We start from the raw sequence: 12,840 nt of genomic DNA, 5'->3' as shown, positions 1-12,840 counted from the left end.
TTGCTGTGTGACTGTAGCAAGGCATTTAACCTCTTTCTGCCTCAGTGTCCTCAACTGTTGTTTGTGAGGATCAAATAGAATATTTGTAAAGCATATAGCATAATGTCTGACTCATAGTAGGCACTTAATAAATGCTTATTTGCCTTCCCTGTCTGACATTTCACTTCACTTGACCAGAAGATCAAATGTTTGCTGCTGAGAGCATTTCTTGGATTACTTTGCATCAGTAAAAGTTTTGCAGGAAATGGTAATTGCTTTCCATTTTCCATTTGTTTAAATAGATCAGGTTCAATTTACTTCAACACTTATTAAGCAACTATTAAGTCTATTATGTGCAATGAATGCACTGTGTTCAGTGCTAGAGATACAGAGACAAAACTATACATAGTCCCTGCCCTCAAGGAATTCACATTACAATGGGAGGAGTTTTTGGTTGTGTTGCTTTTTTTGCATCAGTGTCTTTTTCTCAGCATTCTCCTTTCTTAAAATTCAATGTTGATTTTGATCTTTGCTATGATTAGTGGGCTATTTACATAGACATAGGATTCTCATATGACTCCCACATCAGTAACCAATTCTTTACTGGCTTCTAATTTCAGTGTGTGTGTATGTGTGTGTGATAAATAATTCAGAGTTCATCATATAAGTACCTTCTAACTCTCTTCTTGAAGAAAGTATTTGCAATAAATAAACATGACATCTGAATAAGTTACAAGCCATTGGCTTCTCTCATTTCTTAAATTTAATCAGATTTTTCAGTCTCCTCCCCTGGACCCACTTTCACATTGAAGTCACCAAGTATTGTGTATATATGTATGTATGTATATATGGTCACTTGCCTTAGAGGACCTTGTAAACTTCTTCACAGTTTTCTTTACCTCTTTGTTCTCTAAAGTAGATACTGATTCATTGTGCTCTTTTGGCTCCTGCTTGTCATCAGCACTACAAGAGGAGAAGAACAGTATCTCATGAAATGATATTTTTACTACCCTTGGACAAATCAACTCCACCAATTTCTTGGTTTACTTCTATGAGAAAAATCTAAGAACCACCTGTGTGTTTGCATATGACTTTTTTTTTGTTGCCAAGTTTTACTGTCATGAGAATTTCAGCATTGATGTGGTTCACTTTTTTCTAAGAATATATCAAATCACTGATCTTTGAACAAAGAGCTCATATTTAAAGTAGAAAATCTGAGTTACAGTTTATAGAATATTCAGAATGGTGACTCTTAGTACTATCTGTCCCCATTTCCACTACTTCATCACTGTTACTGGGGAAGCAAAAGGCCTAGCCAAGACGGAGGACAACTTTTTAAATTTCCTTTCGTTTCATTAGGTTCCCATCATCTGACACCTAACCTACTGGTAATGAGCTTCCCCATCCTTAGGAGGATTGGTCTTCAGAGAGAAGTCAAATTTTGTCTTCTCAATGTTATCCTTCCAGCATGGAAGAACCAGACAAAGCTTATGTGTCATTGACATAACCTTTAAGAAACAAGAATCACCTCCATGGACAACTGGAGTAAGACTTTGGGATGACATATTTTTTACATTTAAAAATATTCAAATGATTTTGTGTTACCAGTAGGGGGTGATTCTTCTAACAATATAGATTGCCATTCATTCCTCTTTGTTCAGTTGTTCAGTCATTTCAAACTCTTCAGGACCCAATTTGGAGATTTCTTGGCAAAGATACTGGAGTGGTTTGCCATTTCCTTCTCCAGCACATTTTACAGATGAAGAAACTGAGGCAAACAGGGTTAAGTGACTTGCCCAGGATAGCAGAGCTAGTAAGTATCTGAGGCCAGATTTGAACTCACCAAGAAGAATATTCTACACTCCAGGTCAGGCACTCTGTCCACTGCGCCACCTAGCTGCCCTCTTAGTGTTTTTAGTGAGTACTTTCTAAATCTCCTGCACCAGGCCAAGAAAGAAAAGTTTCTTTTATGGTGTGGAAAACAGCTTATCAAATATTAAAGATTCAAACAGCTGTTGGCCTTCCCAGAATAATTTTTATAACATTAGAAAAACTGTTTAAAGTTCAAAAATAAAATTTATGTTCTTTTTTAAACTATAAGTATCACCACCAAAGTATTTTTCAAAGGTTCATTTGTTTTTTGCTACACGTAAATACACAGTAAAAATCCCTTCCAGCTGAAATAGACATTTCTTTTTTTCAAAAAAAGTCACATTGGGCAGCTAGATGGTGCAGTGGATAGAGCACCAGCCCTGAAGTCAGGAAGACCTGAGTTCAAATTCGGCCTCAGATCAAACACTTGGCACTCACTAGCTGTGTGACCCTGGGCAAGTGACTTAACCCCAATTGCCTAAAAAAATTTTTTTTTTAATTTTAAAAGTCATATTTATTTATTCGCTTCCATATCAACTAAACTACCAAGAAGAAAACAGGTTTCCAATTTCTCCTCTACTCCGATATCTTCAAAATTAGCACACCAGCATCCTTTAGTTTCCAAAGGTGTTTGTGCCTCATATACCCAGGGAAATAAAAAAGATTTTAACCCGAGGAGGAAAAGTTTAAAAGTTACTATAGATCAGTTAGGCCTGGGTCTATATGCCAATGCCTCTCATTACAGAGAATTAGATTTTGAACTTTCTTTGTTCCTTGCATTTGCCAATTGATCCTTAGTCTTTAGTATTCCTTAGTCAGGCAATGCCAGTCTTCTCTGGAATGATACCATTCCTATATCTTCCAGTGCTTCAAATCAGGGCCTCCTCATAGGCAGAGACCCATCTCTAACTTACAGCATTAAACTCAAAAGATGCACCTTTCTGTCAGGTATGACCCTAGCAGTCCTTAATCTTCCCAGTCCCCAAACAGTTATTTTATTTATACCTTCCAAATTATAAACTTTAACACTCTGAAGACAATTAAATGAAAGTGAGCTGGTGGTTCATAACGCTCTACAGGCACCATAATACTAAGTAACTGCTCTGCCTTTAAACACTTTTTAGTGCATCTTGATGATGGGGTGGTTCACTGGCCATATAGGAAAAACTACTATATCCCTAACTCTCACCTCCCATTCCCTCATCTCCATCCTCTTCAACTCCACCCCATCCAGGTCTTACTCCAACCCTGACCAACCCTGCCCAGAAGCCCTGTTCCATAGTGAAGAACCTTCCCATCATCCCAGACTTCCTTTTCTCACACTCTTTCCATCTACTTGCCCTCACTGAGAACTGGCTTTTCTCTGACAACACTGAATCCCTGGCTATTTTCTCCAATACCTTCTCTCAAACTCCCCAACATACTGGTCCTGGAAGGGTAGTTGAATACTCTTTGCTTCCAGATTCTCTTGTTCCCTCTATCACTCAGTAACCTTGCTTCATTTCAAGTACACTTAATCAAAATTTTCCACCCGATCCAAACTATGGAGGCTGTAGCATAACAACTCTCATATGTTGTCAAATCTTGTCATTTCCACCTTTACAACATCTCACATATGCATCTCTTTTTCTCCACTTGAATAATCACCACAGTAGTATGGGCCCTCAGCACCTTTATTTGGACTATTACAATAACTTTTTTTTCCCCAATCCTTTCATTTTTATTTTTTATGTCTTTTTTATCATTAATTTAGTTTTAGTTTTCAACATTCACCTCCACAATATTTTGAGTTCCAAATTTTCTCCCTATCTCTCCCCTTCTCCCACCCTAAGACGGCATGCATTCTGAATACCCCTTCCTCTAACCTGCCCTCCCTTCTATCACCCCCCTTCTCTTATCCCCTTCCCCTTCTATTATTCTGTAGGACAGGATAGATTTTCATACCCCTTTGCCTGTATATCTTATTTCCCAGTTGCATGTAAAAACAATTTTTAACATTCATTTTTAAAACTTTGAGTTCCAAATTCTCTCCCTTCCTCCCTCCCCACCCACCCTCATTGAGAAGGCAAGCAATTTGATATAGGTTATACATATGTAGTCATGCAAAACACTTCCATAATACTCATGTTGCGAAAGACTATATTTCCCTCCATCCTATCTTGCCCCCCATTTTTTTCTGTTCTCTCCCTTGACCCTATTCTTCCCCAAAAGTGTTTGCTTCTGATTGCTCCCTCCCTCAATCTGCCCTCCTTCTATCATTCCCCCCCCTTTCTTATTCCCTTCCCTCCTATTATCCTGTAGGGTAAGATAGATTTCCACACCCAATTGAGCGTGAATGTTATTCCCTCCAAAAGCCAAATCCAATGAGAGCAAAATTCACTCATTCCCTCTCACCTCCTCCCTCTTCCCCTCCACTGTAAAAGCTTTTTCTTGTCTCTTTTATGTGAGATAATTTACCTCATTCTACCTCTCCCTTTCTCCTTCTCCCAGTATAATCCTCTCTCACCCCTTATTTTACTTTTTAGATATCATCCCTTCATATTCAACTCACCCTGCACCCTCAACTACCTTAATACTAAGAAAGGTCTCATGAGTTACAAATATCATCTTTCCATGTAGGAATGTAAACAGTTCAACTTTAATAAGTCCCTTATGATTATTCTTTCCTGTTTACCTTTTCATGTTTCTCTTGAGTCTTACATTTGAAAGTCAAATTTTCTGTTCAGTTCTGGTCTTTTCATCAAGAATGATTGAAAGTCCTCTATTTCATTAAATATCCATTTTTCCCCTTAGAGATTATACTCAGTTTTTCTTGGTAGGTGAATCTTGGTTTTAATCCTAGCTCTTTTGACCTCCCAAATATCATATTCCAAGCCCTCCAATCCCTTAATGTAGAAGCTGCTGAATCTTGTGTTATCCTCATTGTGTTTCCATAGTACTCGAATTGTTTCCTTCTGGCAGCTTGTGATATTTTCTCCTTGACCTGGGAACTCTGAAATTTGGCTATAATATTCCTAGGAGATTTCCTTTTGGGATCTGTTCCAGAAGGTGATTGGTGGATTCTTTCCATTTCTATTTTACTCTCTGGTTCTAGAATATCAGGGCAGTTTTCCTTGATAATTTCTTGAAAGATGATGTCTAGGCTTTTTTTTTTATCATGGTTTTCAGGCAGTCCAATAATTTTTAAATTAACTCTCCTGGATCTATTTTCTAGGTCAATTGTTTTTCCAATGAGATATTTCACATTGTCTTCTATTTTTTCATTCTTTTGGTTTTGTTTTATAATTTCTTGATTTGTCATAGAGTCATTAGCTTTTATTTGCTCCGTCCTAATTTTTAAGGAATTATTTTCTTCAGTGAGCTTTTGAACCTCCTTTTCCATTTGCCAGTTCTGCTTTATAAAGCATTCTTTTCTTCATTGACTTTTTGGACCTCTTTTGCCATTTGGGTTAGGGTATTTTTTAAGGTGTTATTTTCTTCAGTATTTTTGGGGGTCTCCGTTAGCAAGCTGTTGACTCGCTTTTCATGATTTTCTTGCATCACTCTCATTTCTCTTCCCAATTTTTCATCTACTTCTCTTACTTGCTTTTCAAAATCCTTTCGAGCTCTTTTATGGCTTGAGACCAATTCATTTTTTTGGGGGGGTAAGGCAATTGGGGTTAAGTGACTTGCCCAGAGTCACACAGTTAGTGAGTGTTTTGCATCTGAGGCCGGATTTGAACTCAGGTCCTCCTAACTCCAGGACCAGTGTGCTATCCACTGTGCTACCCAGCTGCCCCAACCATTTCATATTTTTCTTGGAGGCTTTAGATGTAGAAGTTTTGGCTTTGTTTTCTTCTGGTTTGTATGTTTTGATTTTCTTTGTCACCAAAGTAAGATTTTATAGTCTGAGTTTTTTTCCACTGTTTGTTCATGCTCCCAGCCAATTACTTGACTTTTTAACTCTTTGTTAAGGTAGAGCTCTGCTTCCAGTGTGAAGGGCACACTGTCCCAAGCTTCAGGGGTTTTGTGCAGCTGTTTTCAGAGATACTTCTAGGGACCTATAAATTTTCAGTTCTTCCAAGGTGTTATAATCAAAGGAGAGGTGTTTACTGCTTTCCTGGCCTCTGCTCTGGTCTATGAGTGACCACAAGAACTTTTCTGCCTTAGAACTGTGAGGAGGATTCCTTCTCTACTGCCTCCACAAGCTCCACCATACCAGCACTCCTCCTTGCCCCAGAAACACCACCCAGGACTGAGACCTAAATCCAAGCACAGGCAAAGCAAGAGAATCTTGCCTCAGTGCCAGCAAAGAAATCCCTGCAATCCCCCACTGATCAGCCACTCAATCCCCACACAGTCTGTGGGCCAAGAGCTCTGCAAGCAACTGCTGCCACTGTGACCACAGCCCCAAGGCTGTGGTAGGGACCACGCTCCTCTCTCACTCAGGTTCAACAGACCTTTCCCACTGACCTTCTAAGTTGTCTTTGGTGTTTGTGGGTTGAAAAGTCTGGAAACCACTACAGCTTCCCTGTGATTCAGTCACCTGAGGCTTGCTCCAAGTTTGCTCTGGCCCTTCTTTGCCTACATGGCCCACACTGAACTGCACTCCTCTCCCACCCCAGTGCAACAGACCCTTCCTATCAATCATCCAGCCTGTCTTGGGCTGGAAATTTGTTTCACTCTGTCTTCTTGTGGATTCTGCTGCTCTGAAATTTGTTTAGAGTCATTTTTACAAGTATTTGGAGGGGTGGGGGGGAAGCTCAAGAAAGTCACTTCTTTTACTCCACCATCTTGCCTCCGCCCCTTTACAATAGTTTACTAACTGGTCTCCTTGACTCAAGTTTCTCCCCATTTTAATCCATCTTCCAATCAGCTTCTAAAGTAATTTTTCCTAGGCATACTAATGTGCTGCTGGAGTTGTGAACTGGTCCTACCATCTGGAGAACAATTTGGAATTATGTCTAAAAGGCTATTGTTCATACCCTTTGTCCCAGCAATGCCACTGTTAGGTCTGTATCTCAAAGAGATCAAATCAAAAGGAAAATATTTATAGCAACTTTTTGTGTTGGCAAAGAATTGGAAATTGAGGAGATATCTATCAATTGGGGAATGGCTAAACAACTTGTGGGCTATGATTATGATGGAATACTGCTGTATTATAGGAAATGATGAGGGAAATTGTTTCAGAAAAACCTGGGAAGATTTAAATGAACTGACATAAAGTGAAGTGAGCAGACCCAGGGGCACACTGTGTATTGTAATAGCAATATTGTAACAATGATTAACTATGAAAGATTTAGCTACACTGATCAACACAATGATCCACAACAATTGCAAAGGACGTAAGATGAAAAATGCTATATCCCTATAGAGAGATAACTGATAAGTGCAGATTGAAGCATATTTTTTCCATTTTATTTTTCTCCCTTTTTTTTCTTTTGTAACTTGGCTATGCAAATATAGAAGAAGGAAAAAAAAAGTAATTTTTCCTAAAGTGCAGGTCTGATCATGACATCTTCCTACTCAATAAACTCCAATGGCTCCCTATTATCTTCAGAATCTAATACAAAATCATTAGTTTAGCATTTAAAATTCTTTCCAACCTGGCCCTTCCTATCTTACCAGTCTTCTTACATTATATTCTCCCCCACAGTCTACAGTTACACTGTCTTATTTGCTATTCCACCCACCCACTCCTCTGTCCCTTTTCTCTCAAATACCTTCCAGTTACACTACATATATCATATATGTTCATAGTTATTTGCATATTGTCTCCTCCATTTGAATGTGAGCTCCTTGAGATCAGGGGTCAGATTTTTACCATTCTTTGTATCCCTGGCACTTAGCACAATTCCTGGCATTTTGTAAGCACTTAATAAGTGCTTCTTGACTAACTCCCTTTTTTTTCTCAAGGAATTCATCACTTGACTCATCATTTTACTCTCTTCCTCAATTCTTACCAGGGAACTTTAATATTCACACATATATTCCCTCAAGCTCCTAACCACCCAATTCTGCAGCCTCCTTAGATGCTGGTTCTTCACTCTATCACAACCATAAATAGAGATAGTCCCATTTAAAAAATAAAATAAACAACTTATCATTATACTCAATCTTCCACTTAACTAATTAGAAACTTTTACATTCTCCTGACCATAACCTCCTATCATTGTGCCTTTCCCATCTTCACTTCCCACCCCCAACATCTTCTTACTCATGAAGTCTTCTGTGAATGGTTGAAAACTGGTTTAACTGTAGAGCCCCCAAACCCTAGAATGCATGTATTCGAGGGTTAATAAATGCAGAGAATAGGTATTACCCCATACCACCCCCAGCCTCCTGCTAGATAACACAGAGTTATATTCACTATGTCCCTACCCCTCATTCCTCACTCCTTATTAGGCAATTTAGAAAATACTCCCATTTCACTAGTCCTGATTACACTGCTCTCTTCCCTATGGATAACAGAGCAGTCTCCTATTGGCACCATGCTGGCTGGCTGTCTAAAACTCTATATGTTTGAGCCCTGAGGGACTCTAGGCTTTTGACTAAAATGCAAAAACAGTTGTATCATTCCATGTCTGGAAGCCACCCCACTGTGTGCTGCCCTTAGACAAGAGCAAATGGAGGCCTCATACTGAAACTATTCCCTGTCGGCATTTATTCTTCTCCTCTCATTTTGAGTAGTAATAAAAAAAATTTTTAACTGCCATCCCTGTGTGATTCTGCTTCTCTTCATTGAAACTTTCCTGCACTGTATCTTCCAATCCCTCTACATCTCATTACTTTCTCAGACTATTACTCCTTCTCTTACTTCATTTTCCTATCTCTCCAATCTCAACCCAATAGTTAGCCATTTCAACTCTTTACTATTGTCAGCTCTCAAATCTCTTGCCCCCTTATCCTATCACTGCCTATTTCTTGCCAAACCTCAGCCCTGAATTATTTCCACCATCTGCCTCCTCTTCCTACTCACAAGCTGCTGATTACAGCTGGAGGAAATCTGAGAACTATGCTAATGGATACATTCCAAATTTCATGTTATCCAACTTCATCTGAGACCTCACATATGCAAGGCAGTCTTTTCATTCCTTTCTAATTGATTCTCTATCTCACTTTCCACAGAAACTATGTCAAACTTTCCCTTCTCTTCCCAAGATTCCCACACCTCCCCCTTCTTTTCCTTTCTCAGCTAAGGACCTTATATATTACTTTACTTAGAAAAGTGAGGCATTTGATATGAGCTCTCCTCCCATTCTCTTCATATCAAAATCTCATGACATCATCGCTCACCCTCTCTTACTTTCCCCCAGTCTATAACAAAGAGATAGCCTCTTCTCCTTGCCAAAGTCAACTCTTCTACATATGTACTTATTCCTTTCCCCTTTATCTTCTCCTGCATATTTTATCCTCAATCACCCTCCGCTTTCAACTTCTCCCTATCTACTGCTTCCTCTCCTACTGCCTTCCCCTACTCCCCCACATCTTCCCCATCTTTAAAAAAACTTCACTAGACCCTATCATCTCCTCAATATATTATTCAATATTATCTCCTCCCTTTCTCAGCCAAACTCTTGAAAAAGCTGTCTACACTTGCTGTCTCCTCTTGCTTTCCTCTAATTCCTCAGCCCTTTGCAATCTGGCTTCCAACCTGATCACTCTATTGATACTACTCTCTTCAAAATTATCAATGATCTCTTAATTGCCAAAGCCAATGGCATTTTATTACTCTTCATCACTCTCGAGCTCTTTGTTGTATCTGACACTATTGAACTTGTTGCTCCTGGATACTCTTCTCTCTGAGCTTTTATGACATTCTTCTCATTTTCTTGCAACCTGTCTGACTACTCCTTCTCTGTCTCCTTTGCTGGCTCATTAATATTATAATGCCTTTAACTAGGGATGTTCTCCAAAATTCATTTGTAGACCCTCTTCTTTTCTTCCTCTATACTCTTGGCAACTTCATCACCTTCTATGGTTTTAACCAGCATTTCTTTGCTGATGACTCACAGATATATATGAGTGTTTATGTCAGTGTGTGTGTGCATCTCATCTTAGTATCTCTCTAAAGCTTCAGTTCCACATCATCAATTGCCTATTGGACATTTCAAACTAGATGTCTTGGAGACATCTCAAACTCAACACGTCCATAATGAACTCATTATTTTTCCTCCAAAATTTTTTCCTCCTCCAGACTTCCTTATATCTGTTTGAGGTACCACCATCCTAACCAGTCTCCTGGTTTCATAATCTTGGCATTATCCTTGATTCTTCATTTTCCTTCATCCAATATACTCAATCTGTTGACAAACTTTGCATCTTCTATCTTTTGCATCTGACCCCTTTTCTTCACTTACATACCTACCATCTTAGTTCATGCCCCTTTCACCTCTCAACTAGATTGCTGTAAAGGTCCTAATTGGCCTCCCTGCCTCAAGTCTCTCCCTACTCTAATCCATCCCATATAGCACTACAAAGTGATTTTCCTAAAGCATTGACCGTGTGACTACCTTACTCAATAAACTCCAGTAGCTTTCTACTGCCTCCAGGAAAAAATATAAATACCTTTGTTTAGCTTTTAAAACTAAACACAATATGGCTAGAAAAATTCTACTCTCATTGTACATTACTTCCTCTCCACTACTACCCCACTTCACTCTACCCTTCAATCCATCCGCCACACTCCAATATACAGCCAAACTGTCCTCTCTATTTCTCAAACACACCCTTCCATCTCCCATCTCAATGTCTTTGCATTGACTATTCCTCACACCTGGATTTCACTTGTTCTTTAACTCTGCCTCACAGAGTTATTCTTTTCCTTTAGGACACAGGTCAAGTACCATCTCCTACATAAAGCATTTCCTGATGCTCCTCAGTGCTAGTGTCCTCCCTCCCAAAACATCTTCTATTTAAGTACTTAGTTTATGTTTGTATTTATTAACAAATAGATAGATAGACAGATAGATAGATAGATAGATAGATAGATAGATAGATAGATAGACAGACAGATAGATAGATACAGATACAGATACTTGTCTCCTTCATTAGAATGTTAACTCCTTGTGAGAAGTGATTCTTTTATTCTTTGTCCTTGCATCTCCAAGCACTTAGAACAGTGCCTGGTACATAGTAGGTTGTTGAATGACTGGTTGATTGCTTCAGGTCCTCAAAACAGTCTGTATTTCTGCCCAAAATTTTATCTGAGAAGCTGTTTTTCTTCTCATTTTGATTTGATCAGTTTTCCTTAACACAAAGGATGTTTTTGTGCCTCTTTCAAATCAAAATGTCCACTAATAAAAGGGACAGTATTCATCATACATGATAATAACAGACCAATCCTCCAAAAAGTAAGAGAAGGACCATTTCTCTATGTCTCCTTCCTTATAACTTTTTCATTTCAATGTGCTTTTTTTTTAAATGCAGCAGAATTTCTTTCATTCTTCTTTGTTCTGTGAATTCACTAACAGGCTTGAAAAAAAATTAAACATGTCAAAACTGCCTAAAGACACCTGGTTTTCTTGTTAACAGTGTTGGTCTTTTGTGTTTTCTATGTCACAGTGACCAAAATGTTCACCACCTCCTTTTTCAAAAGTGTTAACTTTTTTCTTTTTACAAAAGCTGCTTAGAAGATCAGAATTTTGAATTTTTGTATTTTTAGCTCAAAGTCATTCTGCTTTAAGCAAAACAGTTTCACTTATAACTACTAACAAAAAAATTACTATTTCCCCCCAAAAGAATAAATTGAGCTCTTAAAAATCTAATCTCATTGGGTCTATAAGCAAACACAATCATGGGGTCCTCACATTGGAGGGTTAGAGATAGAAGGGAACTTTAGACCCTCTAGATTAACCTACCCCAGATTTAGGAAATCAGGCCAAGGGTAAGCAGTTATTAAATACTATGTATCTAGCACTCTGCTAGGTGCTGGGAATACAAAGATAATAGTTAAAGAGTCCCTGTCCTCAAAGAGCTTACAATCTATCCAGAGAAGACAACATGTAAGTATACATATTTGCACATATGCGTGTCTACATGTGTACATATATGTATGTATATCTACACATAGATCTATGTATGTATGTATATCTATTATATACATGCAAATATATGTATGTATACAAAATAGATACAAGATAATGGAGGGTGGAGGGTTGGGAGATATTAGCAACTGGTGGGACAGAAAAGGCTTCATTTAAAACAGTGGTTCTCAAAGTGTGGTCTGGCTCCTCTAGGGATACCTGAGAAGTCCACAGGGCCAAACTAATTTTATAATAATAGTCAGGCTTTTTTTTAATATGGTAAATACTATTAGATATGAACCATAAAAACAAGAGGTCTTTGGGTATCTACCCTCAACAGTTTTTAAGAATGTAAAGGGACCAGATTCCTGAGACCAAAAGTTTGAAAAACTGATTCAGGTATCTTTTGAGCTAAGCCTTGAAGGGAACTTGGGATTCTAAGAGGTAAAGGTCAAGAGGATGAACATTTCAGAAACCATGGAGAGCAAATCAAAGCATAGAGATAAGCAATTCAGTGACATGTATAAGGAACAGTAAGAAGGCCAGTTTGGCTGGATCTACAGGTACCTGCAGGTAAGTAATGAATAATAAGGTTGGAAAGTTAAGTTGGAGTCAGGTCATGAAGGACTTAAAATGCCAAAAAGAGATGTTTACATCTGATCCTTTAAAGCAGCATGTATAATGGATAGTGCACTGGATGTGAAGCCAGAAGACTTGGGTTCAAATCCTGGTTCTGACATAAAGCAAGTCACAACCTTCATGAGCCTCATTCTCCTCATCTGTAAAATGAAGAGATTTTACTAGAAGGCCTCTGAGGTCCCTTTCTGGCTCTAAATCTATGGTCTATAGTCTAATAGGGAGCTAATGAAGATTACTGAGCAGGGAAGTGGCATGGTCTGACTGTCACTTTAGGAAAATGACTTTGGCAGTTGTGTGGTGAATGGATTGGAGAAGGGAGAGGCTTGAGGAATGGAGACCTGAACTA

General features: G+C 38.6%; 1 long non-coding RNA gene across 1 annotated transcript in view; it reads right to left on the bottom strand.

Moving 5' to 3' along the window:
- Nucleotides 1-772: 772 nt before the first annotated feature.
- The window catches only part of LOC110217907 (uncharacterized), a 38,020-nt gene continuing 25,952 nt past the window's right edge, over nucleotides 773-12,840 (bottom strand). Inside the window, exon 4 of the long non-coding RNA XR_002327171.2 lies at nucleotides 773-942. This is a non-coding gene — a long non-coding RNA (uncharacterized LOC110217907). The remainder of the gene's footprint in view (nucleotides 943-12,840) is intronic.

Source organism: Phascolarctos cinereus, unplaced genomic scaffold (assembly GCF_003287225.1).
Source record: "Phascolarctos cinereus isolate Bilbo 61053 unplaced genomic scaffold, phaCin_HiC Scaffold_5;HRSCAF=322, whole genome shotgun sequence".
Taxonomy (NCBI): domain Eukaryota; kingdom Metazoa; phylum Chordata; class Mammalia; order Diprotodontia; family Phascolarctidae; genus Phascolarctos; species Phascolarctos cinereus.
Note: the sequence above shows the minus strand (reverse complement) of the source record. Positions and strands in the feature narration are given on the sequence as shown.